The sequence below is a fragment of the Dipodomys merriami genome, unplaced genomic scaffold, assembly GCF_024711535.1.
Source record: "Dipodomys merriami isolate MVZ:Mamm:240054 unplaced genomic scaffold, mDipMer1.0.p SCAF_6, whole genome shotgun sequence".
Classification (NCBI taxonomy): domain Eukaryota; kingdom Metazoa; phylum Chordata; class Mammalia; order Rodentia; family Heteromyidae; genus Dipodomys; species Dipodomys merriami.
The window spans coordinates 573,253-598,350 of NW_027206179.1; the positions used below are offsets into that span (position 1 = coordinate 573,253).

Consider the following 25,098-nt stretch of genomic DNA (forward strand, 5'->3'; position numbering starts at 1 on the left):
CAGACCCTCTGCCGGGGTGAGCGGTGGCCCTGCTAGGGATGCCGAAATGATTGGGGTTAAAGGGGAAAGTGCAAATGGAGGCGGACAGAATATACTCAGTGTTTTCAAAGGACCAGGTCAGCCCCAGACTGAGAAACAGATGGACCTGAGGGGAAAAAATGTACATCAAGTGAAGTAAGGCAGGCTCTGAGCGACAAAGAACATATGTTCTTTCTCACAGGTGGAAGTTAGGTCTAAATTGTGTGTGTGTGTGTGTGTGTGTGTGTGTGTGTGTGTGTAAATATAAACGGGGTTCTATGGAGACATGCACAAACGTGTTGACTCAAGCAGAGGGGAGGATTGCAGTGGTTGTAACTCCTTTGAGCAACTAACTTAACAGGTGAGCAAAATGAATGAAGGCTGGAGTGTATTTGTAGGGTTGGGGGTGAGAGGCAGGGAGGACGGGAAGGGGAGGAGGGGAGAGGAATGAGGAGAGGAAGGGTGGGAGAATCTAGTCCTGACATTCAAAGTCCATACGGGAAAAATGGAACCAGGGAAGCTGAGGAGCTGGGTGGGGTTGGAGAGACGATGGGGTGGGGTGGGATGGTGGCAGGAGTGACATGATTGTAAGCCGGGCGCCGGTGGCTCGCGCCTGCCATGCTAGCAACTCAGGAGGCTGAAATCTGAGGGTCGAGGTTCGAAGCCAGCCCAGACAGGGAAGTCCATGAGACTCTTTTCTCCAATTAAACACCAGTAAAACTAGAAGTGGAGCTGTGGCTCAAGTGGAAGAACACCAGCCTGGAGCACAAAAGCTTGTGGACAGCGCCCAGGCCCAGAGTTCAAGCCCCGGACTAGCACCAGAAAAGACACATTGTACTCACAAACTGACGTATTGAATTGAAACTCCTTTGTACAGCTACTTCAAGATACTTTAAAAAAAGGAAGACAATTCCTTTTAGGGAGATCTTACCTGGTTTATTTTTTGTCAGTGGTGGGGCTTGAACTCAGGGCCTGGGCGCTGTCCCTCAGCTCTTCAGCTCAAGGCGAGCGCTCTACCACTTGAGCCACAGCACCACTTGCGGTTTTCTGGTGGTTTATTGGAGATCAGAGTCTCAGGGACTTTCCTGCCCAGGCTGGCTTTGAACCGCGATCCTCAGATCTCAGCCTCCTGAGTTGTTAGGATGACAGGCGCGAGCCACGGGTGCCCGTGTTTTTCCTCTTTTCTTCCTGGGTGTTGCATGGTGTGCAGGGGCGGGGCTGCGCGTGCGCACGTCCGTGCGTGTGTCCCGCGCGTCCAGCGCGGCTGCCCCGCCCTCCCCCCCCTCACCTCGCCGCTTCCCGCGCCTGCGCTCTCAGGGCCCGGGCGGGCTCTGGCTGCACTGGGACCCCTGCCCCCTGTCTCGTTCCTCAGGCCCCTTCCACCGGCCGTGCACCCGTGCGTGCCTCCGCCGCCTGGTCGCGCATGCGCACGCGTGCACCCGCGTGTGCTCATGGGGCAGCTGTACTTTGGGTCTAAGACCCACACGGGAGAGAAAACATGCGCGCTGTGTGTCTCCGGGCCCGGCTTGTGCGGCCCTGGGTGGTGGTTTCCAGATCCGTCCATTCTCCTGCAACTGACAGGATTTCATTCTTCCCCTGGACAAACAAAACTGCACATGGTTGGCCTTTTCCCGTCTCTTTGTAATTCCAGATTCCTTCTGCAGATACCTTGCTTTTAGGAGGACTGCGTGTGTTTAGCTTCTGATTTTCTAACTTCAAAGGAAGATTTGGGGAGTTTTTCTACTATGTTATTTTGGTCATTTAGTTCTATAGATATATGATAGATAGATACATACATACATTGATTGCTAGATAGGAATGACAAAGACAGAAGGAAGGAAAAAGAGAGGGAAGAAGGAGGGAAAGAAGGAAGAGAGGGAAAGAGGCAGCGAGGAGAATGAGGGAGGAAAGAAATAAGAAAATAATGACAAAGAAAGACAGAAGGAGGGAGGAAGGAAGGAAAGAAGAGATGGAGGAGAATAAGGGAGGAAGGAAATAGGTAAGTAGAATGATATTTAGAGATTAGAAAGATGAATGATGGATAGATAATAGATTGATAGATGATAGATTATAGACAGACTAGTAGATGATTGATAGATGATAGATACATAGATAGTAGACTGAGCTAGGTGGATGATTGGCTAATGGATTGATTGATGTAAAGCACATATTGAAAGTCAATCAACTTTGTGTTTCCTAATTTGTCAATAATACTGAGGCCCCAGACACCTCCATTTTCCATTTAGGAAGCTCTACACGGTAGATAGTAATCAGTTTCCTCTTGATTAGCACCCACCATTTTGTCCTGTAAGTATTCTTCCCTACCACTGACTCTGGCATTTGTGATTAATTCCATTTTAAGCCGTAGACATCATCTTCCTGCATCTCATGTGGCCTGGTCTTTGGCACTCAGCCTAAGTCCCCCACCTCCCTTCCCCAGCTTAGAGAAGCTTCACCGTGGTCACACACGTCCTTGCTCTCCACCACACTGTGGAGTGGTGAGGAATGAGTGTGATAATACACGAATTGTCCCTGGCTCACATGCACAGTAACAACTGACCGAGGTAGATACTAGCATTCTTTAAGAGTATGTATTAGCAGCGCACCAGCGCCTCACACCTGTCATCCCAGCTACTCAGGAGGCTGAGGTCTGAGGATCACGGTTTGAACCCAGACCAAACAGGAAGTCCATCTTATCACCAACAAACCACGGAAAACAACTGTGGCTCAAGTAGTAGAGCACTAGCCTTGAGGAAAGAGAAATCCACAAGGATCGTTCCCAGGCCCAGAGTTCGAGTCCCAGGAGTGAGATTTTCTTTCTCCAAGATTTATTATAGGGACTTTTAATTCTACAAACCAAAACCTTATTGCCTATGCAATAGTTCCAGAAAACCGATTTTTCAAATGCGTTTTTGTTCTTTTTTTCAATTAATTAACTTTACAGTTATGATAGAGGTGATATACAGACGGGTGACATTGACATGAGTCAGGTGACGGGCACATTTCCTTTCACCCAGTGTCTTCTGTTCCCTCGTTCTCCACCGACAAGTTGTAAAGTTCACTTCATCAATGTCCAGTGAGCTCGACCCTTTTTCCCTGGAGTTCTATGCCCTCCCCCGCCCTCCTGAATATATACACGTGAATACACCATACATAGGGTAAAGAAGACAGAGCCATCAAAAACTAAAAACTTTTTTGGAAGAACTCTTTCGTTTCCGTATCTTTGGAGTTGGTTTATATGCCTGTGAAGGGGCACTTGGGTATTGCACCTTTGTGGTTTTCTCCTAAGGCCATCCTCTTCTGGTCTCGCTGTGTGTGAGGATCTAGAATCCTTTGTAATTTGTCATATCCCAGTGCGTTTTAGATCTAACTTCTGTATATCACAGAGAACATGCGTTGTTTGTCTCTCTGAACTTGGCTTACCTCACTGAACATAATTTGTTCTAGTTCTATCCATTTCCCCTGCCAATGACATTATTTTATCCTTTCTAAGGGCTGTGTAAATTTCCACTGGGTGTAGGTTTTTTGTATCTGTTCATCTATTGTGGGGCATCTGGGCTGTTTCCATATCTTGGCTGTTGTGAACAGTGCAGCAATGAACATGGGTGTGCAGGTGTCCTTACTGTATCCTGGATCATGATGTTCAGGGTAGATTCCCAGGAGTGCTTTGGCTGGGTCGTAGGCAAGGTCTGTGTTTAGTTTTTTGAGGAGCCTCCAGACTGCTGTTCAGAGTGGTTGCAGGAGTTCACATTCCCACCAGCAGTGCAGGAGGGATCCTTTTTCTCCACATCCCTGCCAACATTTGTTGTTTGAATTCACAATGTTGGCCAGTCTAACTGGAGTGAGATGGAATCTCAGGGTTGTTTTGATTAGCATTTTTTGTAGCCAGGAATAATGAGCATTTCCTCCTTTGTTTCTTTGCTATTCTCACCTCTTCTTCTGGGAAGTCTCTCCTTAGCTCCCTTGCCCATTTAGTGACTGGTTTATGAGCTGTGGGAGGGTTGGTTTCTTGAGCTCCTTGTATATATTGGATATTAGGCCTTAGTCCGATGTATTGCTGGTAAAGATCTTTTCCCAGTCTGTTGGCTGTCTTTCTAGTTTGGTAGCTATGTCCTTAGCTGTGCTGAAACGTTTTATTTTGATGTAGTCCCATCTGTCAAGTCTCTCTTCTATCTGTTATGCCCTGGGAACTCTGTTCAACATGTGTTTACCTATGCCTATAAGTTCTAATGTTTCTCCTACTCTCTCTTGCAGTAGTTTCAAACTTTTGGATCTGATGTTGAGGTCTTTGCTATACTTTGGGAGATTTGGGGGATTCTTTTTAGGGGGTGTGAGGGATTGGTCCTGGGGTTTGAACTCAGGGCCTGGATGCTGTCACTGAGCTCATTCACTCAAGACTAGCACTCTACCATTTTAAGCCATGGCTCTACTTCCAGTTTTTGGGTGATTCATTGGCAATAAGAGTCTCATGGGGACTTTTCTGCCCAGGTTGACTTCAAACCATGATCCTCAGATATCAGTGACCTGAGTAGCTGGGATTACAGGCATGAGCCACCAGCACCCAGCCTTTGATATACTTTGAGTTCAAGCCTCAGAGCCAGTACAAAAAAAAATAAGAAAGTAAAATAAAGAATAAAATCTGTGTAAGATCTATCTTCAGTCTGTGGGGCGTTCAACACCTACACATATCTGTAGAAATTATCATGCATTTCATAAATGAAAAAAAAGTCTTAAATTATGCCCCAAGATTTTACCCTCCTACCTGCTGGGAAGCTAGGGGCAGTAGTAATGTGTTATGGCTTTCTATGAAATGGTGTCTGTTTATCTGTCTCCATGAGGAGGGAGTGACCATTCTGGGAAGTTTCCAGGCCCCCCCACTCAGACTTTGGACAAAGTTGGAACTAACATTTGGAGGCGGGGTGGGGGGGAGCTCGGCGCAATGCCCATGTGCCTCTGGTCCTGGAAAGCAATATTTATCCAACGAAACTCCAGGAAATAGAGTTGGTTGTTGTTTTCCTTTTCTTTTTCTCTCACTTGTTCATTTTCCTGTCCTTGTGGGGGGGGTGAGGAGGGCACAGAATGGGGGGACAGAGGGTGAACAAATGCAGCAGGGGTTCTCACGCCAGGCTGCGTGGACAATGGTCTCTACAGCTTGTGGGTGGGGACAGGAGGGGAAAACTGGGAGAGAGCGAGGGAAGAGGTGACATTGTCTGAAGTGTCCTCGACCTGACTGGTGTAACTGTCACCTCTCTCCCCCATCACCTTTGTAATAACAATGGTTTTAGAAGAGGGGGAGAAGCAAGAAGAATAAACAAGCCTGAATTCCCTTCACTTCTAATCTTGTCTCTCGGGGAAATAAAATGAGCGTGACTTTTTTTTTAATTCTGCCCAGACCAGCGTCCCTGGGGTGGGGTGGGGGGTGAGGAGCTTAGGGTTTGGAGTAACGAGAGGGAACATCCCTCGTGAGCCTGAGCGGGCGTGGAGGGAGAAGCCCGCGGCCTGGCTCTGTCCCTCGGGCCGTGGCGGGCTGGGCTGGGCTGGGCATGGCGGCTCCCGGGCAGGGTGTGCAGCGAGGCTAGGGAAGCCGTGTGTTCACTTCCTCGTCCATCCGTCAGAGCCGGACTCCAGATCCTCTCTGCCGTCCAGAGAGAGATGGGATTCCCACGTCGAGAAGGTTTTCTCACCCACCCAGGCCGGTGGGACTGAGAAGCAGCAGGAGAGGAGCTGACCGTTCCCCACCTTCCTGTCTGGAGCGGAGGCCCGACTCCTTCCCGCTTACCAGCTTCATTTTCTTCTGTGGTTTTTAATTTTTATTATGAAGGTGATGTACAGAGGGGTTACAGTTGTGTGGTTCAGGGAATGAGCACATTTCCTTTAGAACAGTGTCACCCCTCCCTCATTCTCTCCCTGATTTCCCCTCCCGACTCCCCCCCCCCATGCAGGAGAGTTCATTCCCGGCCCAGTCCGTGAGTCTGGCTGCCCAGCTGGTTCACCCTCTGTCCCTCCGTTCCTGCGCCCCCTCCCCTCCCCCAATCAGATTCATTTATGTACAAGACAAAGGGTGCACAAATCAAAGGCAGAGACAGAGCAAAGCAGAATGGAGAGAAGGAACGAGAAAAGGAAAAGGAACTGCACACAGTACAAAAAAAAATCTCTTGTTTCCGTTTCTTGGAGCTCATTTCGAGAAGCATCATCTTACCCGGCTCACGTGCTGGCGATCTATCTGTCGTTTGGAAGCTGATGTGTCCTTTGAACCCCGCAAGGCTCACATCTGGACGGACCATTGTGGGATGGGAGCAGAGCCCAGTTGAGCAAAGGGAACAAAAGTCTATCAAATTAGAGCCCAGGCAAAACTTTAAAAAAAAAAAAACTTTTGCAATCAGGGGACCAGAAAATTGGGTATGAGGTGTGTGTGTGTGTGTGTGTGTGTGTGTGTGTGTGTGTGTGTGTGTGTGTGTGTGTGTGTGTGTGTGTGTTCCTATCCTGGAGCTTGAGCTCAGGGCCTGCGTGCTATCCTTGAGCTGTTTTGCTCAAGGCTAGCGCTCTACCACTTGTGCCACATCCCCACTTCCAGCTTTTTGCTGATTCATTGGAGATAAGTATCTCACAGCCTTTCCTGCCAAGGCTGGCTTCAAACTCTGTCCTTAGCTCTCAGCCTCCTAAGTAGCTAGGAATCCCAGTGTAAGCCACCAGTGCCCAGCTCCTACGAATATTTTAATTAGCTATTATTTCATTTTGTTGTCTTGAATTAGGACCAGCGTCCAAGGTCCATTTTAATTCATATATAACTCTATATGTAGGATGAAACTGTAAGTTTCAACATGATTTCTTCCACAGTGCCCAAAAATGTATCCTTCCAACTGGGCACCGGTGGCTCATGCCTGACATCCTAGCTACTCAGGAGGCTGAGATCTGAGGATCGCAGTGTGAAACCAGCCCAGGCAGGAAAGCTCATGAAACTCTTACTTTCAATTAATTAGCAAAAAGCAAGTGGAACTGTGGCTCAAATGGGTAGAGCACCAGCTTTGAGCAAAAAAGTTCAGGGACAGTGCCCAGGCCCTGAGTTCAAGCCACAAGACCAGCACAGATCCACAAAACAAAAACAAAACAAAATATGTTGAATGCTTCATCTCCAGGGAAGATACTGAGTGGTGGGCAGAAAACTCCAATTATCGTGACAAGGATACCAAGGGGAGGAGCAGATTCACACACAAAACCTCAGAATTCAGGTCTTGGCTATAGAATAGACACAGCAGTATCTTGGTCAAGTGTGCATGGTTTTATTGTGCTATATACTCTTTCTCTCTTTTTTTTTAGCATTTTCATGAGCATATACTAACCATAGAAGGGGGTCTTGAACCACATGTGAACAATGAATGACTCGCAAATTGTAGAATTCCTTCTTCTGGGAATTTCAGAAGACCCCAGACTGCAGCCCCTCCTCTACGGCCTCTTCCTGTCCATGTACCTGCTCACCGTGCTCGGCAATCTGCTCATCATCCTGGCAGCCAGCTCTGACCCCCGTCTGCACATGCCCATGTACTTCTTCCTCTCCAACCTGTCCCTGGTGGACGTCTGCTTCACCTCCACCACCATCCCCAAGATGCTGCTCAATCTCCACACGCACAGCCGGGCCATCAGCTATGCGGGCTGCATCATCCAAATTTACTTCTTTACATTATTCATAGGGTTAGATGACTTCCTGCTGGCGGTGATGGCCTACGACCGCTTCGTGGCCATCTGTCACCCGCTGCGCTACGCGATCATCATGAGCCCCCGGCCCTGTGTGCTGCTGGTGCTGGGCTCCTGGGTCACGAGCGCCCTGAACTCCTTGTTACAAAGCCTCCTGGTGCAGCGGCTGTCCTTCTGCAAGGCTCCGGAAATCCCACACTTCTTCTGTGAACCTAACCAGCTGGCCCACCTGTCCTGTTCTGACACTTCTCTCAACAACATAGCGCTGTACTGTGCTGCTGGGCTGCTAGGTGGGAGTTCCCTAGTTGGTATTCTTTATTCCTATTATAAAATCGTCTCCTCCATCCGGGCCATGTCCACGGCCCAGGGGAGGTACAAGGCCTTCTCCACCTGCGCGTCTCACCTGTCCGTGGTCTCCTTGTTTTACGGCACACTCCTGGGTGTGTACTTCAGTTCTGAGGTGATCCAAAACCCGCACTCAAGTACCACCGCCTCGGTGATGTACACGGTGGTCACCCCCATGCTGAACCCCTTCATCTACAGCCTGAGGAACAAGGACCTCAAGAGGGCTCTGGCCATGTTCCTTGAGAAGAAAATGAGGCAGGTGCTCATGGTCCTGGGTGTGAGAAAGGGCATCTGACTACAAGGGGAAAAGAAAGCCCTCAGTGGACACATGGATGAAGAAAATGTGGCTTATATACACAATGGAATGCTACGCTTCTCTCAGAAAGAATGGCATCGCCCACTCCCAAGGCAATGGAAAGGCTTGGAAAACAAGTAAGCCAAACCCAAAGAAGCATAGGCTGCATTGCTCCCCTCATGTGTAACAACTGCAATGTGCCTATACATCTGTGAGTAAACCCAAGGGATAGTAGAAGACAAAAAACTACACTTGGACACGATAAATTAAACAGGAGTCTAACCATTCACACAGTGAGACCAAAGGAGGATGTTCTTAGGAGGGGATCAAAAGGGCTCAGTAGCTATCTACATATGATCGTACAAAATGATGCTTACTGAAATGAACTCCAAGAAATGGAAACAAGGAGTTTTTTATTTTTCCATTTTAGGGCTCTGTTTTCCCCTCCACACTTTGTCACTGTTAGTGATTTCTGTACTTTTTGACTTGTATGTAAATTTATCTGATGTGGGGAGAGGAAGGGGAAGCACAGAAATGGTGGAACAAAGGTTGAAGTGATTTAGCAATGATACTAAGTTGGGAATGAACTATACAGCCTGTGGGGAAATGGAGAAGTAGGAGGGGAAAAGCTGGGAGAAAAGGAGGGAGGGCGGGAGGGCAGGAGGGCAAGCACCGTGTGCAGTGTGTTCATAGTGCATGACACAGAGTTGAGCAGAGAACTGGATGTCGCACGCCTGGCCTTGCCCAGGGGAGCAGGGCTCTGGCCTCCCCAGGCTCTAAGGACATGCACTGCTGGGAACAGAGTAAGGGAAAATAGCAGGTGTGGTGAGCAAGAGGCTGGCAGGGCTGGGGGCGTGGCCACGTGTCCCCCTACCCCAGCCCCGCCCAGCAAGGACACCACCTGCCCCAGCCTCAGCCTGAACAGAATCCTGCTGTCCCCAGCACTGTGTCTGTCTGTCCTGAGAACACAGCCGCTCACCAGCACCCGGGTGAGGAGCATCTACCGCGGCAGCTGGACCCTGGTTCACAGCTCGGGAAATGGGAGCTGGTGCTTGGTGAGATTGTATTGTATTGTGCTGTAGAGGTGATGCACAGGTGCACATTTCTTTTTGAACGGTGTCCCCCCCTTCCCTTGTTTTTTCCCTCCCTCCCCTGGCCCCCCGGCCCCTCAAGTTGTAAAGTTCATTTCCTAGAGAGTATGTAGCGAGTCTCACTGCTGAATCTGTTCACACTTTGTCCCATGGCTTCTATGATTTCCCCTTCCCTTCCCCAAGTCAGATAAACTTACATATGAGACAAAGGGTACGGGAACCACGAACAGTGACAACAGGGCATACATCAAAGGAGGAAAAAAGAAAGAACTTCAAACAGCACAATTAAAAAACCTCTTGTTTCCATTTTTTGTTCATTTCGATAAGCATCATTTTGCATGGTCATAGGGTACAGAGCCCTTGTGATCTTCTGCTAGGAATATCCTAGACATAGTCTAGTTATTACAAATGAGGAAGACCATGCAGCAGTTCCTTTGGGTCTGGCTTACTTTGCTTAATATAATTTTTTCCAAGTCTATCCATTTCCTTACGAATGGGGCAATGTCATTCTGATGGAAGCACAGAATTCCATATATGTGTGTGTGTGTGTGTGTGTGTGTGTGTGTGTGTATACATATACATATATATATATATATATATATATATATATATATATATATATATCACATTTTCTTGATCCATTCATCCACTGAGGGGGCGTCTGGGTTGATTCCATAGCTTAGCTATGGTTTACAATGCAGCAATGAACATGGTTGTGCTGCTGGCTTTAGTGTGACCTGGTTTGTGGTCCTTTGGGTAGATGCCCAGGAGTGGAAGTGCTGGGTCATAAGGAAGCTCTATGTTTAATCTCTTCAGGAACCTCCATACTACTCTCCAGAGTAGTTGAACAAGTTGACATTCCTGCTTGGTGAGATTTTTCTCCTAGGGAGACAGAGGGGAGGGGACAGACCTCAGATAATGAGAATGGCCACCTTGCCTGTCTGGGCACGTGTGTGTCTCTCACTTCACAAACCCTTAGCCTCCTTGGCACCAAGCCTCCAGCACCTCTGACCTACTCTCACCCAGGGAAGAAATCGGTCCTTCTTCAAACCAGATGGCTGCTGCACAGCACTTTTGTGGGGTTTGGGTCTGAGTGAATATGAGTGTATTTGCTTGCTAATTTTTTTTCTCTGCCAGCACTAGGGCTTGAACTCAGGGCCTGGGAGCCATCCCTAAGCTTTTGTACTCAAGGCTAGAGCTCTACCACTTGAGCCATAGCTCCACTTCCAGGTTTTTGGCTGTTACTTGAAGAGTCTCACAAATGTTCCTGCCCAGGCTGGCTTTGAAGCCTCAGTCCTCATATCTCAGCCTCCTGAGTAGCTAGGATGACAGGTGTGAACCACCAGTGCCCAGCCTCAAATTTCTTCTTATAAAGATACCAGACACCATTTTTCAGGGCTCACATTCTAATCTGATTATCTTTTTGGAGAATCTTCTCCTCAAACAGTCAAGCTCTGGGGTGTTGGAGATTAAGATTTCAGCATATGAATTTGGGAGTGGGGGGGTTGATGGACATAAGTCAGTCCTTAACAGTCCGTTCCTCCTCTTATTTCCCTTGTGAGTTCTGGATTTGTTGCTGTACAAAAAGCTTTTGTTCTGTCATTGTCCAAGAGGGAGTTATGAGGACCTGGGGAAGGAGACGCAGCTGCAGTGAGCCTCTCCCTACAGCCCACTAGTCCTTATCTTTGACTTCCTAAATCTACCAAGTATTTTTTTTTTGTCACTCGTGGGGCTTGAACTTGGGCCTAGGTGCTGTCCCTCAGCTCTTCAACTCAAGGCCAGCACTCTATTACTTGAGCCACAACGTTACTTCCGGTTTGATGGGGTTCATTGGAGATAAGTGTCATGGACTTTCCTGCCCAGGATGGCTTTGAACCTCAACCCCCAGATCTCAGCCTTCTGAGTAGCTAGGATACAGACATGAGCCACCAGCTCTGGGTTTTTTTTTTTAATTTTTTTATTGTAAAGATACTATACAGAGGGTTACAGTTACATGAGTGAGGTAATGAGTACACTTCCTCTTGAACATTGTTACCCCCTCCATTGTTTTCCCCCTACCATCTCCTCCCTCCCTCCCTTCCCCGAGGTTCTTTTTTTTTATTGTGATTAAGTGATTACGTAATTTCCAGAAATTCACAGTATTGTGGAATAATGATGCTCATTTAAAGTCACAAGTTCATTCTAACTTTCCTGGAGCAAATGGTCTATCACAGTCTATAACATATAATGGTGTACACATATACACCATACATGTGATCAGCAGCATGGGGATATTTGGTAGTGGTTCAACCAGATGAGTGGGAGTTCTTTGTTTCTTAAGTCCTGTTAGTTTTGTCATATCACCTAACATTTTGGATTTAGCATCCACTTATCAGGGAGACCATGTACTGTTTGTCTCTTCGTTCTTGGCTTACCTCGCTCAACATTATTCCTTCTAGCTCCATCCATTTCCCTGCAAATGCCATTATTTTGTCATTTCTAATGGCTGCATAATATTCCATTGTATATAGATACCACAATTTTTGGATCCAATCATCTGTGGTGGGGCATCTAGGTTGTTTCCATATCCTGGCTATTGTGAACAGTGCTGCAATAAACATGGAGGTGCACGTGTCCTTGTATATTGGTTCCTGTTGTTCAGGGTAGATGCCTAGAAGTGGTATGACTGGGTGGTAAGGGAGGTCAATCTTTAGCTTTCTAAGGACCATCCAGACTGCTTTCCAAAGTGGTTGTATAAGTGTACATTCCCACCAGCAGTGTAATAGGGTTCCTCTTTCTCCACATCCCCTCCAGCATTTGTCGTTGGCCGATTTGTGGATGTGGGACATTCTGACTGGGGTAAGGTGGTATCTCAGGGTTGTCTTTATTTGCATTTCCTTCACCACCAGGGATGGTGAACATTTCCTCATGTGATTCTTTGCCATTTTTATTTCTTCATTTGAGAAGTCCCTCTTTAGTTCCCTTGCCCATTTAGTAATTGGTTTGTTAGGTTTGGGAGGGATTAGTTTCTTGAGTTCCCTGTATATACAGGATGTTAACCCCTTGTCTGATATATTGCTGGTAAATATTTTTTCCCAATTAGTTGGTTGTCTTTCTAGCTTGGTTGCGATAGCTTTATCTGTGCAGAAGCTTTTTATTTTAAGGTAGTCCCATTTGTCGAGTCTTTCTCCAACTTGTTGTGACCCTGGGACTCTGTTCAGGAAGTTCCTTCCTGTGCCTATTAGTTCAAGTGTCTCTCCTACTCTGTCCTGCAGTAGTTTCAGAGATTCAGGTTTAATGTTAAGGTCTTTAATCCATTTTGAGTTGATGTTGGTGCATGGTGATAGGCTGGGGTCCACTTTTAGTTTTCTGCATGTGGCTGCCCAGTTTTCCCAGCACCAGCGGTTGAAGAGGCTGTGTTTCTTCCATTGTATGTCTTTGGCTCCTTTGTCGAATATCAGCTGGCTGTAGGCCTGTGGATTTATTTCTGGATCTTCTATTCTGTTCCATTGGTCTTCGGGTCTGTTTTTGTGCCAGTACCATGCTGTCTTTGTTATTATAGCTCTGTAGTAGAGTTTGAAGTTCAGCATGGATAGCCCTCCCATATTGTCTTTATCCCCTAGAATTGTTTTGGCTATTCTAGGTCTTTTGTTGTTCCATATGAATTTTTGGACTGTTTTCTGTATTTCAGTGATGTATGTCATTGGGATTTTAATAGGAATTGCGTTGAATTTGTATATTTGTTTTGGAAGTATTACCATCTTTACTATATTAAGTCGGCCTATCCAGGAGCATAGGAGGTCTTTCCATTTCCTAGTGTCTTCTGCAATTTCTTTCTTTAACTTTTTATAGTTCTCATTAAATAGTTCTTTTACATCGTTGGTTAGGTTAATTCCTAAATATTTTATTTTTGGGGGAGGTTATTGTGAATGGGGTTGCTCCCTTTATTTCCCTCTCTTCCTGTACATTATCAGTGTATAGGAAGGCAACTGATTTTTGTGGGTTGATTTTGTATCCTGCTATTTTGCCGAAGTGATTTATGATTTCTAAGAGTTTGGGGATGGAGTTTTTGGGATCATGGAGGTATAGTATCATGTCGTCTGCAAAAAGGGATAGTTTAACTTCTTCTTTCCCTATGTGGATCCCTTTAATGTCTTTTTCTTGCCTTATTGCCCTGGCTAAGGGTTCTAGGACTATATTGAAGAGGAGTGGAGACAGTGGGCATCCTTGCCTTGTTCCTGATTTTAGGAGAATCGGTTGTAGCTTTTCCCCATTAAGTATAATATTGGCTATTGGTCTGTCATAAATGGCTTTTATTGTTTTTAGAAATGTTCCTTCTATTCCTATTTTCTCCAGAGCTTTTAGCATGAATGAATGTTGAATTTTGTCAAAGGCCTTTTCTGCATCTGTGGCGATAATCATGTGATTCTTGACCTTGGCTCTGTTGATATGTTGGATTACATTTATTGACTTACGTATGTTAAACCATCCCTGTGTCTCTGGGATGAAGCCTACCTGGTCATAGTGAATTATTTTTTTATGTGTTTCTGGATTCTGTTAGCTAGAATCTTGTTAAGGATCTTTTCATCTGTGTTCATCAAGGAGATTGGCCTGTAATTCTCCTTTTTGGTTGGGTCTTTGCCTGGTTTGGGGATGAGTGTGATATTGGCTTCGTAGAATGAGTTTGGGATAGCTCCCTCCTTCTCTGTTTCTCTGAAGAGCTTGAGGAGTATGGGTATTAGTTCTTGTTTAAAGGTCTTATAGAATTCTGCTGTGAATCCATCTGGTCCTGGGCTTTTTTTTGTTGGAAGACTTTTGATAGCTTCCTGTATCTCATTATAGGATATTGGCTTATTTAATTGGTTAACTTCTTCTTTGCTCAGTTTGGGCAACTTGTATTTCTCTAAAAATACATCCATTTCTGCCCGATTTTCTTCCTTTAGAGAGTATAGCTTTTGAAAGTAGTCTGTAGAATTGTTTGGATATCTTGGGTACGTGTTGTGATGTTTCCTGTGGCATCCCTAATCCTATTAATATGGGTTTCCTCTCTTCTTTTTTTAATTAATCTAGCCAATGGGCCATCAATTTTGTTTATTTTTTCAAAGAACCAGCTTTTTGTTTGGTTTATTTTGGTTATGGTTTTCTGATTTTCTAATTGGTTAATCTCTGCTTTTAATTTGGTTATCTGGCTTCTTCTAGTAGCTTTAGGTCCCATTTTTTCTTGTTTTTCTAGCTGTTTTAATTGCAACATGAGATTATTTACTTGGTCTGTCTCCATTCTCTTGATGTGGGCACTGAGGGCAATAAATTTGCCCCTCAGGACTGCTTTTGCTGTGTCCCACAAGTTTCTTTGTGAGGTGTTTTCATTTTCATTGAGTTGTAGGAAATGCTTTATTTCTTCTCTGATCTCTTCTGTTATCCAGGCATTGTTAAGGAGTGTGCTGTTCAATTTCCATGTATTAGAGAAATTTCTGCGGTATGCTTTGTTATTGAGAGCTAGCTTGATTCCACTGTAGTCAGATAGGATACAGGGGATTATGTAGATCCCTTTGTATTTGCTTAAGTTCCTTGCATGAACTATGATATGGTCTATTTTGGAGAAAGTTCCGTGAGCTGCTGAGAAGAATGTGTACTGTGTTGTTTTAGGGTGAAATACTCGGTAGATGTCAGTTAATTCCGCTTGAAGTATGGCCTCTCTTAATTCAGTAGCTTTTTTGCCAATCCTCTGGTTGGTAGACCTGTCCTTTGGTGAGAGTGGGATGTTAAAGTCTCCTAGTATTATCGTATTGGGATCTATTTTATTCTGTAAGTTTGAGAGCATTTGTTTGACATATCTGGGTGCACCAATATTTGGGGCATATAAGTTGATGATGGTTATATCCTCCTCTTGGATTGTTCCCTGTATTAATATGTAGTGTCCGTCCTTGTCTTTCTGTACTGATTTTAATGAAAAGTTTATTTTGTCAGATATCAGGATAGCTACACCTGCTTTCTTACTGGGGGCATTTGATTGGTAGATCCTTTTCCACCCCTTCACTCTGAGTTTGTTTGTATGTTCGGCTGAGAGGTGGGTCTCCTGAAGGCAACAGATGGATGGGTCTTGTTTTCTGATCCAGTTCTCAGTTCGTTTTCTTTTAATTGGCGAATTCAGCCCATTTATATTAAGAGAAAGTATAGAGAGATGCATTGTTGTCCCTGCCATTTCATTTTCCTAAGTTTTTCTTCTTTCCTTTCCTCCTGTGCTTGCTCAGTTAGACTTTGAGTAACGCCTGTTTGGGGCAGGCCCCAGTTCCTGGTTGCTTTCTTCAGGTTGTGTCCCCCCTCTTAGAATTCTTTGTAATGCTGGCTTAATGTTTATGTATTCATTTAGTTTTTCTTTGCTATTAAAAGTTTTCAGTTCTCCATCGAATGTGAATGCTAGCTTTGCCGGGTATATTAGTCTGGGTTGGCAGTTATTGGCCCTCAGGGCTCGTATGGTGTTTTCCCAGGCTTTTCTTGCATTCATTGTTTGCGTGGAGAGATCTGCAGTGATTCTAATTTTTTTCCCGTTGTAGTATAGCTCCTTCTTCATTTTTGCTGCATGCAGGATTGTTTCCTTATTATTCAGATCTATCATTTTTACTATAATGTGTCTAGAAGTGTTTCTCCTGGGGTCTTGCTTGTTGGGTGTTCGATAAGCTTTTGTGATGTAGTTAAGATGGTCGTTTTTGAGGTGGGGAAAATTTTCATTGATTATCTTGTTAAATTATCTTGTTAAATAGGTGTTGCATTCCCTTGCTCTGGAATTCCTCACCTTCGTCCACTCCGATTACGCGAAGGTTAAATTGTTTAGCATTATCTGCTTGCTCTTGAATTTCCCTTTGGTTTAATTTGAGTGATTTTTCCATATCTGTCACTTTTTGGTCCAGTTGGTGTATTCTGTCTTCTGTATCTGACACCCTACCTTCCATTTCATTCACTCTGTTGATCGTGGCTTCTATTGTGGTTTGCATGGAGGAAATGGATCCCTTTATGGATTCAATGTTGGTTCTCAGAGTACTGATCTCACCTCTCAATGAGGTATGCATTACCTCTAATTTGGTGTTTATCTCACTTCTTACTGAGGTTTGTGCAGCTTCTATTTTTGCATCCAACTCTTGTTTAATATCCTGTATCTCTTTTGATAGTTCATCCTTGTGCTCTTTCAATTTCTGATCAATTTCTCGCTTTATTTCTTGAGTCATTGCCTCCAGCCACCCTTGGATATAGCTTTTGTCTTCCATTCCTGCTTTGCTCCCACTGGGGCTCTCCCCTGTGTGGCTGCTGGCTTTTGAGGTGAGCTTGCTGTCCTGGGTGGTAGTAAACCTTGTGATTTTTCTCTGTGATTTTCGCATGGAGGTTCAGGAGACTGCTCTTCAATTTTGTTTTGGTGTGTCTGTCTTTGCTTGGTTGCTGATTCTGTATTGGTAGAGAGAGTCTGTGCCTGATCTGAGTTCTGTTGGGAGCCTATTTCCAGCTGCTGTTCTGACTTACTTAGGATTCTCAGCTCTCTGCTGTAGATTGCTGGCAGTTCCCGCCTTTGGAAGGGTTGAACAGCCTAGACTGCTTGTGTTTGCTCCTACGGGTGCTCTTGTGAAGAACAGATGCTCTGGATGCACCCTCCCAAATACTGGAGTCTGCTATGGGCTCCTGATGTGTTTTTGTTTGTTTTAGGCTGGTTGTAGGCTTGAATTCTAGGTTTGGGTGCTGTCCCTCAGCTCTTCAGCTCAAGGCTGGCACCCTACCATTTGAGCCACAGCACCACTTCTGACCCTTTTTGCTGAGGAATCAGATCCAGGGCCTCATACATCCAAGACTATCACTCTATTGCTGAGCCGCCTTAACAGTCTGAGCTCCTGCTTACTATCAGGTGCTGGCAGCCTGTGTTGCCCAATTCCCAGTCTAGGGTATATGGGTGGAGTTTTGGTAGGGTTTGGGCTTCTCTTGTCCTGGGCCTCCAGGTCTTTTGTTGTCACAGGCGTGCTTCCCGGGGAGTGTTGTTTTCTGGTTTTCTCCCCTGTGTTGAGGCGTATGCTCAGCTTTTTACTTCAGTTGGGAGGAGTTGGTCGTGTTGTTCAGGCACCGGATCCCCGGGCCTGGTTCCGGCCCCACCGTGGAGCGCGCTCGTTAGGCCTGTGCTGATGTGTATACCACCTAGGTTATACAGCCTGGGGGACACAGTTCAAATTTCTTCTACTGTTGGTAGTCTTGACCCAGGGGCGCTGTTCCTGGCTTGGGCATTTAAGCTCCCTTCCAGGGGCGCTCTTGCTCTAGCCTGGCCAGCTGAGTGTGCTCCACGGGCTGGTGGAGCTCTCAAACAGTTCCCAGTTTTAGTGGGTCCTGTGGTCCGGGTGTTGGGGTAGGGAGTCTAGGTCAGGGTCTGGGGATTCCCTCCAGCTCTGGTCTCCCTTGAGGGATACACTTCCCCTGTGGGGTACTCACCCTGGAGCTGGTTGTTTCTGTGTGGTGTAGGTCGTCAGTTGTTGTTGCAATCCCAGTTCAGTTGGGGTGGTTGCGGGCTGGGCTGGGCGGTGGTGGCTCTGTGTGATTCTTTTCTGTCTCTGCCTCTATCGAAGCTGTCGGGTCAAAAGTGTCCAGGCTCAGGCAGCTTCTTCGCGGTGCCTCTGGGGCCCGGGCGGCCCCCGCCGAGTCGCTGCGATCGCGATTGGGTGGGCGGTCTGCCAACAGGTCCCTTTGTCGCGCTGCTGGTGCCGAGCGGCTTTGGCGGGATGGAGCCTCTCTGCTCGGGTGGAGAGTGGGGGGTGGGGGTGGGATCCTCGTGGAGACTCCCGGCTGGTAGGTTTCTCTGTTCCTGGCGATCCGCTGTTCTGCAAACCAGTACCTGGTGATCTGCAGGCGGCCCCCTGTGTCTCTGGGGCTCCCGCAGCCCCCGCCGGGCTGGCTGGCCGGTGGCTTGGCGCACTGCCGCACGGCCAGTAAAGGTTGGGGGAGGGGTCTTCACTTTTCTCTGTTCTGAAATTCTTCTTTTCCTCTCTTTCTTTTTTTGTTATTCTCCGCCTCTGGTTTTTCTCTGAGTGTTCGTCTTTTTGTTGTTGTTGGTCTCTTGGGGAGATTAAGCGTTGGAACTCGAACTCTCTTTTTGGTTGGAGAGAGCTGTGGCGTTTCCCTACTGCCCCGTCGCCATCTTGGTCCCCCCCGCCCCAGCTCTGGGTTTTTAAGTATATTTTTTAACCAGCACCAACACAGAGATTATAATTAATAAAGGCACATGACCTCACCTCACCTCTCTGACAATTCACCAAGGTTTCAAGTCTTCAGTAAAGTAACAGATAGAATTCCCCACCTCAATGAGGCCCTGCCCTTCTGCTCATCCGTAACCTGACCTACTATACAGCCTCAAAAATCAGGTGATCTTTGGAGTCACCAATACTTACAGAATGGTAATAAATTGAGAGGATTTTGTTGTTGTTGTTTGGAAGTTGGTTGTTTGGGGTTTTGTGTGTGTGTATGTGTGTGTGTGTGTGTGTGCGCGCACGTGTGTGTTGGTCTTGGAGTTTGAACTGGGCCTCAGAGCTGTCCCTGAGCTTTATCCTCAAGACTAATGCTCTGCCACTTGAGCCACAGCTCCACTTCTGGCTTTTGGTGATTCATTGGAGATAAGAGTTTCACGGATTTCTCTGCCTGGACTGACACCCAGCTAATAAAGAAATAAACTACCAGCCATCCAGCACCAGTGGCTCACGCCTGTAATCCTAACTACTCAGGAGGCTGAGATCTGAGGGTCACAGTTAGAAGCCTGCTGGAACAGGAAAGTCTATGAGACTTATTGCCAAACAATAAAAAAAAAAAAAAAAAAGCTGGAAGTGGACCTGTGACAAATGGTAGAGCACTGGCTTTGAATGACAGGACCAGACCCTGAGCCCAAGCTCCAGGACCAGCACCCAAAAATAAAAGAAAATAAAAGAAAGATAAGAAAGAGTAATCGCCAGACACCAGTGGCTCATGCCTGTAATCCTAGCTACTCAGGCTGAGAACTAAGGTTCACAGTTCAAAGCCAGCCGGGCAGTAAAGGCTTATCTCCAATAAGCCACCAGAAAACCGGAAGTGGCGCTGTGACTCAGGTGGTAGAGCGCTCACCTTGTGCTGAGCGACAGCGCCCAGGCCCAGAGTTCAAGCCCCACGGCGCCCCCCCCCACACCCACACTCAAAAAGAGTAATCACCTGATCAGATCCATGGTGAGTGAGTTCAACGTGCCATCAAATGATCATGGCTGGCACGCATTCTCTCTCTTCCCCCAGGAGAGGAAGACTGTTCCCCCCAGGGACAGCTGGTAAAACATCTGTTTATCTGAGTCTGCATTACGTGAAAAGCCTCTTGCTTCTGAAAACCCACAGCTTACTTTAATGTCTCTGTGTTCACAGGAACCATGCACTTAGCCATCTGTGTAGTGTTCATTGCTTGTACTGGATGATATGTTGCCTCTTTCCTTCAAGGAAAAAATACCCTCAAGATAAGACAGAGAACGCATCATTCACCTTGTCTCTGAGTTCATCTTAGAGTCCATTGCAAAAGCAGCTCCTTCAGGCAGCACTGAAGGCAAGGGCTTGAACCCAGGCCTGGGCGCTGTCTCTGAGTTATTTCACTCAAGGCTAGTGCTCTACCACTTCAGCCACAGTTCCCCTTCCGGTGTTTTGGTAGTTAATTGGAGATAAGAGTCTCATGGACTTTCCTGCTTGGACTGGTTTTGAACAGCGATCCTCCGGTCTCAGACTCCTGAATAGCTGGGATTACAGGCATGAGTGATCGTGCCCAGCTTCTGGGCAGAATTTTCTAATGGTCACTCACATCCACTTGGAAATCTCCACCTGCTTCTGTTAACTGAATGGGCAAAGGTGGATATACCTAAAGTTAGGACCCCTAGGAACTTCCAGAAGAGATTTCCCAAGGGAAAGCATGGGACTATATTCAAGAAGAAACTGTAAGGGAATTAAGAGACTCCATGGTCGTTTAGGAAGCTTGGTTCTGTAATATCTTGAGACATTAGGGGAGATTAGTCAGAGAAGCAAGACAGAAGCTAGATGACTAGTTCTTTTTGCGTGGATGCCAGTCCTGGGGCTTGAACTCAGGGCCTGGGTGCTGTCCCCTGACCATTTTTGCTCAAGGCTGACGCTCTATCACTTGAGCCACAGCTCCATTTTCTGTGTTTATTGGTTCACTGTAGATGAGTATCACAGAGTTTCCTGCCCTGCCTGGCTTTGCACTGAGATCCTCAGATCTCAGCCTCGTGGGTGCTCAGATCTTTTGAGGAACGTTCTCACGACCTTTCTGAGCATGCCTGGGGATATACCTGAAGGAAGGTGACATCACTGTGCGAGAAAGCTATCTCCATATCCAGCTGTGTCGAGGCAGACTGTGGGTCAGCCATGTCCCTCCCAACCAAGAGTGGCTGAAGAAGACTCTAGCTATAGACGGTGGCTCAGTCACACAGAAATGGAACTGTGCCATTTTCAGGGAGATGATGGCTCTGGAGACCATGCTGTGAAGTCTGAGCACACGAAGACACTCTCACCCGTTCTCATCCATTTGTACAATGTAAACCCAAAGTAGTCGTGATGGTGGTGATGATGCTGACATAGTAATGGGGTATGGATATAAAAGGGGGCTAAGAGCCGGGCGCTGGTGGCTCACGCCTGTAATCCTAGCTACTCAGGAGGCTGAGATCTGAGGATCGCGGTTCAAAGCCAGCCAGGCAGGAGAGACCGTGAGACTCCTATCTCCAATAAACCACCAGAAAACCGGAAGTGGCGCTGTAGCTCAAGTGGTAGAGCGCTCGCCTTGAGCTGAAGAGCTGAGGGACAGCGCCCAGGCCCAGAGTTCAAGCCCCACGGCCGACCGAAAAAAAAAAAAGGGGGGGCTAAGAAGGAGTTAGAAGGAAGAGGAGGATAAAAGGAGGAGGCACCAGGAGACAAACGGAATTGAAGGGTATTTCATAGAAAGACATATATGAATACAGCGGAATGAACCTCAACAACATGCTGTTTCCAAAAAAATGAGGGCTGGGAAGGTGGCTCAGTGGTAGAGCGCTTGCCTTGCATGCATGAGGCCCTGGGTTGGATTCCTCAGCACCACATAAGCAAAAAGAAAAAGAAAAAAGCCAGAAGTGGTGCTGTGGCTCAAGTGGTAGAATGCTAGCTTTGAGCTGAATTGCTGAGGGACAGCGCCCAGGCCGAGTTCAGGCCCCATGACCGGACCAAAAAAAAAAAAAATGAGAGGCTGAGCCAGGCACCAGTGGCTCACATCTATAATCCTAGCTACTCGGAGGCTGAGATCTGAGGATCATGGTTCGAAGCCAGCCTGCGCAGGAAAACCCATGAGACTCTTCTCTCCAATAAACCACCCCCAAAAGAGCCAGAAGTGGAGCTGTGGCTCAAGTGGTAGAGTGCTAGCCTTGACCAAAGAAAAGCCCAAGGTCAGTGTCCAGGAGTTCAAGCCCCAGGACAGGGGGGAAAGAAGTAGAGAAAGCAAAGAAGTTACTTTGTGTCTGTGACTCGTCCCCTTGAGCCCACGGTGCTGACAGCAGGCACTTGCTCACCTGGGGTCTGGGGTCTCTTCATGTGGCCATGGGGCAGCTCCGGTTGTTTTCAGAAGACCCGAGTGATGAGTCCTTTCTCATCTGAAAATAGGCACTCATTCTGAAGGGCAATCCACACCTGCTTTCTGGTTGCAATCCCGTCCCTGGCCACAGGGTGCGCACAAGCGCTGCCGTTGGGGCCTGGGAAGGCCTGTGGAGGTGGGATGGAGGAGGGGTGGAGGAGAGGTGGAGGAGGGGTGGGGAAGGATGGAGGCGGGGTGGAGGAGGGTGGAGGAGGATGGAGGAGGGTGGAGGAGGGTGGAGGAGGGGTGGAGGAGGGTGGAGGAGGATGGAGGAGGGTGGAGGAGGATGGAGGAGGGTGGAGGAGGGTGGAGGAGGATGGAGGAGGATGGAGGAGAGGTGGAGGATGGAGGAGGGGTGGAAGAGGGTGGAGGAGGGTGGAGGAGAGGGAGGAGGATGGAGGAGGGTGGAGGAGGGTGGAGGAGGGTGGAGGAGGGGTGGAGGAGGGTGGAGGAGGATGGAGGAGGGTGGAGGAGGATGGAGGAGGGTGGAGGAGGGTGGAGGAGGATGGAGGAGGGTGGAGGATGGAGGAGGGGTGGAAGAGGGTGGAGGAGGGTGGAGGAGAGGGAGGAGGATGGAGGAGGGTGGAGGAGGGTGGAGGAGGATGGAGGAGGGTGGAGGAGGATGGAGGAGGATGGAGGAGGATGGAGGAGGGGTGGAGGAGGGGTGGAGGAGGGTGGAGGAGGGTGGAGGAGGGGTGGAGGAGGGTGGAGGAGGGTGGAGGAGGGGTGGAGGAGGATGGAGAAGGGTGGAGGCAGGCTGCAAAGGTCCGGGTGTGGCCGCTGCTCCCGCTGGCTTTCGGCCCGGATGTGCAATACCCCATTTCTTCTGTGAACTCGTCCAGGTCATCGGCCTCTCCTGCTCCGACACGTCCATCCACATCCTGCTGGTGCATTCGGGGACCAGCCTGTTCGCCGGTGTGCCTCTCTTGGGGATCATCTTCTCCTACAGTCACATCGTCACCTCCGTGCTGAGGATCCCAAGCGGGAGGGGAAGGCACAGCGCTTTCGCCACCTGTGGCTCTCACCTCTCTGTGGTGTGCTTATTTTATGCGACAGGCATCGGGGTGTACATGAGTTCCGAGGCCACCGCGTCCCCCACTAAAAATGCCATGGCTTCCGTGATGTATATCGTGGTCCCTCAAATGCTGAACCCCTTTGTGTACGGTTTGAGGAACAGGGAAATGAAGGGAGCCCAGAGACAGCTCATCACCGGGGTGCCATCTGGGTAGTGACTGCATCAATCTCATCAACTGTGGTTTTTCAGAATCAGAGAAATACCAGGGAGATGGAATACTGAGCCCTTCTAGCCTTGTTCTTGGGGGGGGGGAGGCTAGGCACCAGTGGCTCAGGAGGCTGAGATTTGAGGATCACTTTGAAGCCAGCCCAGAAGGAAAGGTCCCTGTCAGACTCTTATTTCCCAGAAGCAGAAGAAGCAGAAGCAGAAGAAGCAGAAGCAGAAGCAGAAGAAGCAGCAGCAGAAGAAGAAGCAGAAGAAGAAGCAGAAGAAGCAGAAGAAGGAGAAGGAGAAGGAGGAGAAGGAGAAGAAGAAGGAGAAGGAGAAGGAGAAGGAGAAGGAGAAGGAGAAGGAGAAGGAGAAGGAGAAGGAGAAGGAGAGGAAGAGGAGGAGGAGGAGGAGGAAGAGGAGGAGGAGGAGGAGGAGGAGGAGGAGGAAGAGGAAGAGGAAGAAGCAGAAGCAACAGAAGCAGCAGCACAGGAAGAGGAAGAGGAGGACGAGGAGGAGGCGGCAGCAGTGCTGTGGCTCAAAATAGTTGAGAGCTAACCTTGAGCAAAATGGCTCAGGGACTGTTCCCAGGCCCAGGCCCTGAATTCAAGCCCCAAAACTGGCATCATAAGGAAAGAAAGAGAGAGAGAAAGAAAAAAAGGAAGGAAGGAAGGAAGGGAGTGAAGGAGGGAAAGAAGGAAAGAAAGGAAGGAAAAAAGAAAGAAAGGAAGAAAGATGGAAAGAAGGATGGAAGAAGGAAAGAAAGAAAGTCCTAAGGAGAAATGATTCATCCAGTTTCTATGGTTGGAACTTCCTGCCTTGCAACCCGCAGCTTGCTGATAGACATCGACTGTAATTCAAATGAACCCATAACTAGATAAATCACTGATGTGTCCCTGGAAGATGGCAGCCTCAGGAAATCATGCTCATCTCCTTCTTACTCAGTTCATCACGCAATTTTTTTTCCTTTTTTCAATCATGGGGCTTCAACTCTGGGCCTGGGCGCTGTCCCTCAGCTCTTCAGCTCAAGGCTAGCCCTCTACCACTTGAGTGGCAGCGCCACTTCCGGTTTCCTGGTGGTTTATTGGAGATAAGTCTTACGGCCTTTCCTGTCTGGGCTGGCTTTGAACCGTGATCCTCAGATCTCAGCCTCCTGAGTAACTAGGATTACAGGCATGAGCCATGGGTGCCCCATTTCATCACACAATTTGACATCTCAGTGCCAAGGGGATGGTTTGGAAATTAACTGCTTTTGTTTTTATTTTTGTGCTGGTCCTGGGGCTTGAACTCAGGGCCCATGCTCTGTCCCTGAGCTTTTATGCTCAAGGCTAACTCTCTAACACTTGAGTCACACCTCCACTTCTGGCTTTTCGGTTGTTCCTTGGAGATAAGGATCAAATGAATTTTCCTTCCTGGGCTGGCTCCAAACTGTGATCCTCAGATCTCAGCCTCCCAAGTAGCTGGGATTACAGGCATGAGCCAGCAGTGGCCAGAAAAATCTTAGACTTTGGAGAAAGCTTAAATGGAGAGTTGGGATAAAGCATTAGGAGATGAGATCTGTGCAGGACTAGTAGTAACTCCTGATTCAACTGACATTTAACTAGGTGTCTTGGGGTAATCTGAAAGAAGGTAAAAATGCTTTCTTGGTAAATTCCCCCAGGGAAATGACAAGTTCAGGCTGGGAACAGGGGGGAAACGAACCTAAAGCACAGATTCACAGCACTGTGAACACCTCTGCCATTGTCCGTGTGTGTGTGTGTGTGTCTGTGTGTGTGTGTGTCCGTGTGTGAGTATGTGTGTGTGCGTGTGTCCCTAGCTGGGC

General features: G+C 47.7%; 1 pseudogene; it reads left to right on the forward strand.

Annotated features, from left to right (window-relative positions):
- The first annotated feature begins 7,381 nt into the window (after positions 1–7,381).
- LOC138813606 (olfactory receptor 7A10-like) lies at positions 7,382–23,283 on the forward strand (annotated as a pseudogene).
- The last annotated feature ends 1,815 nt before the right edge of the window (positions 23,284–25,098 follow it).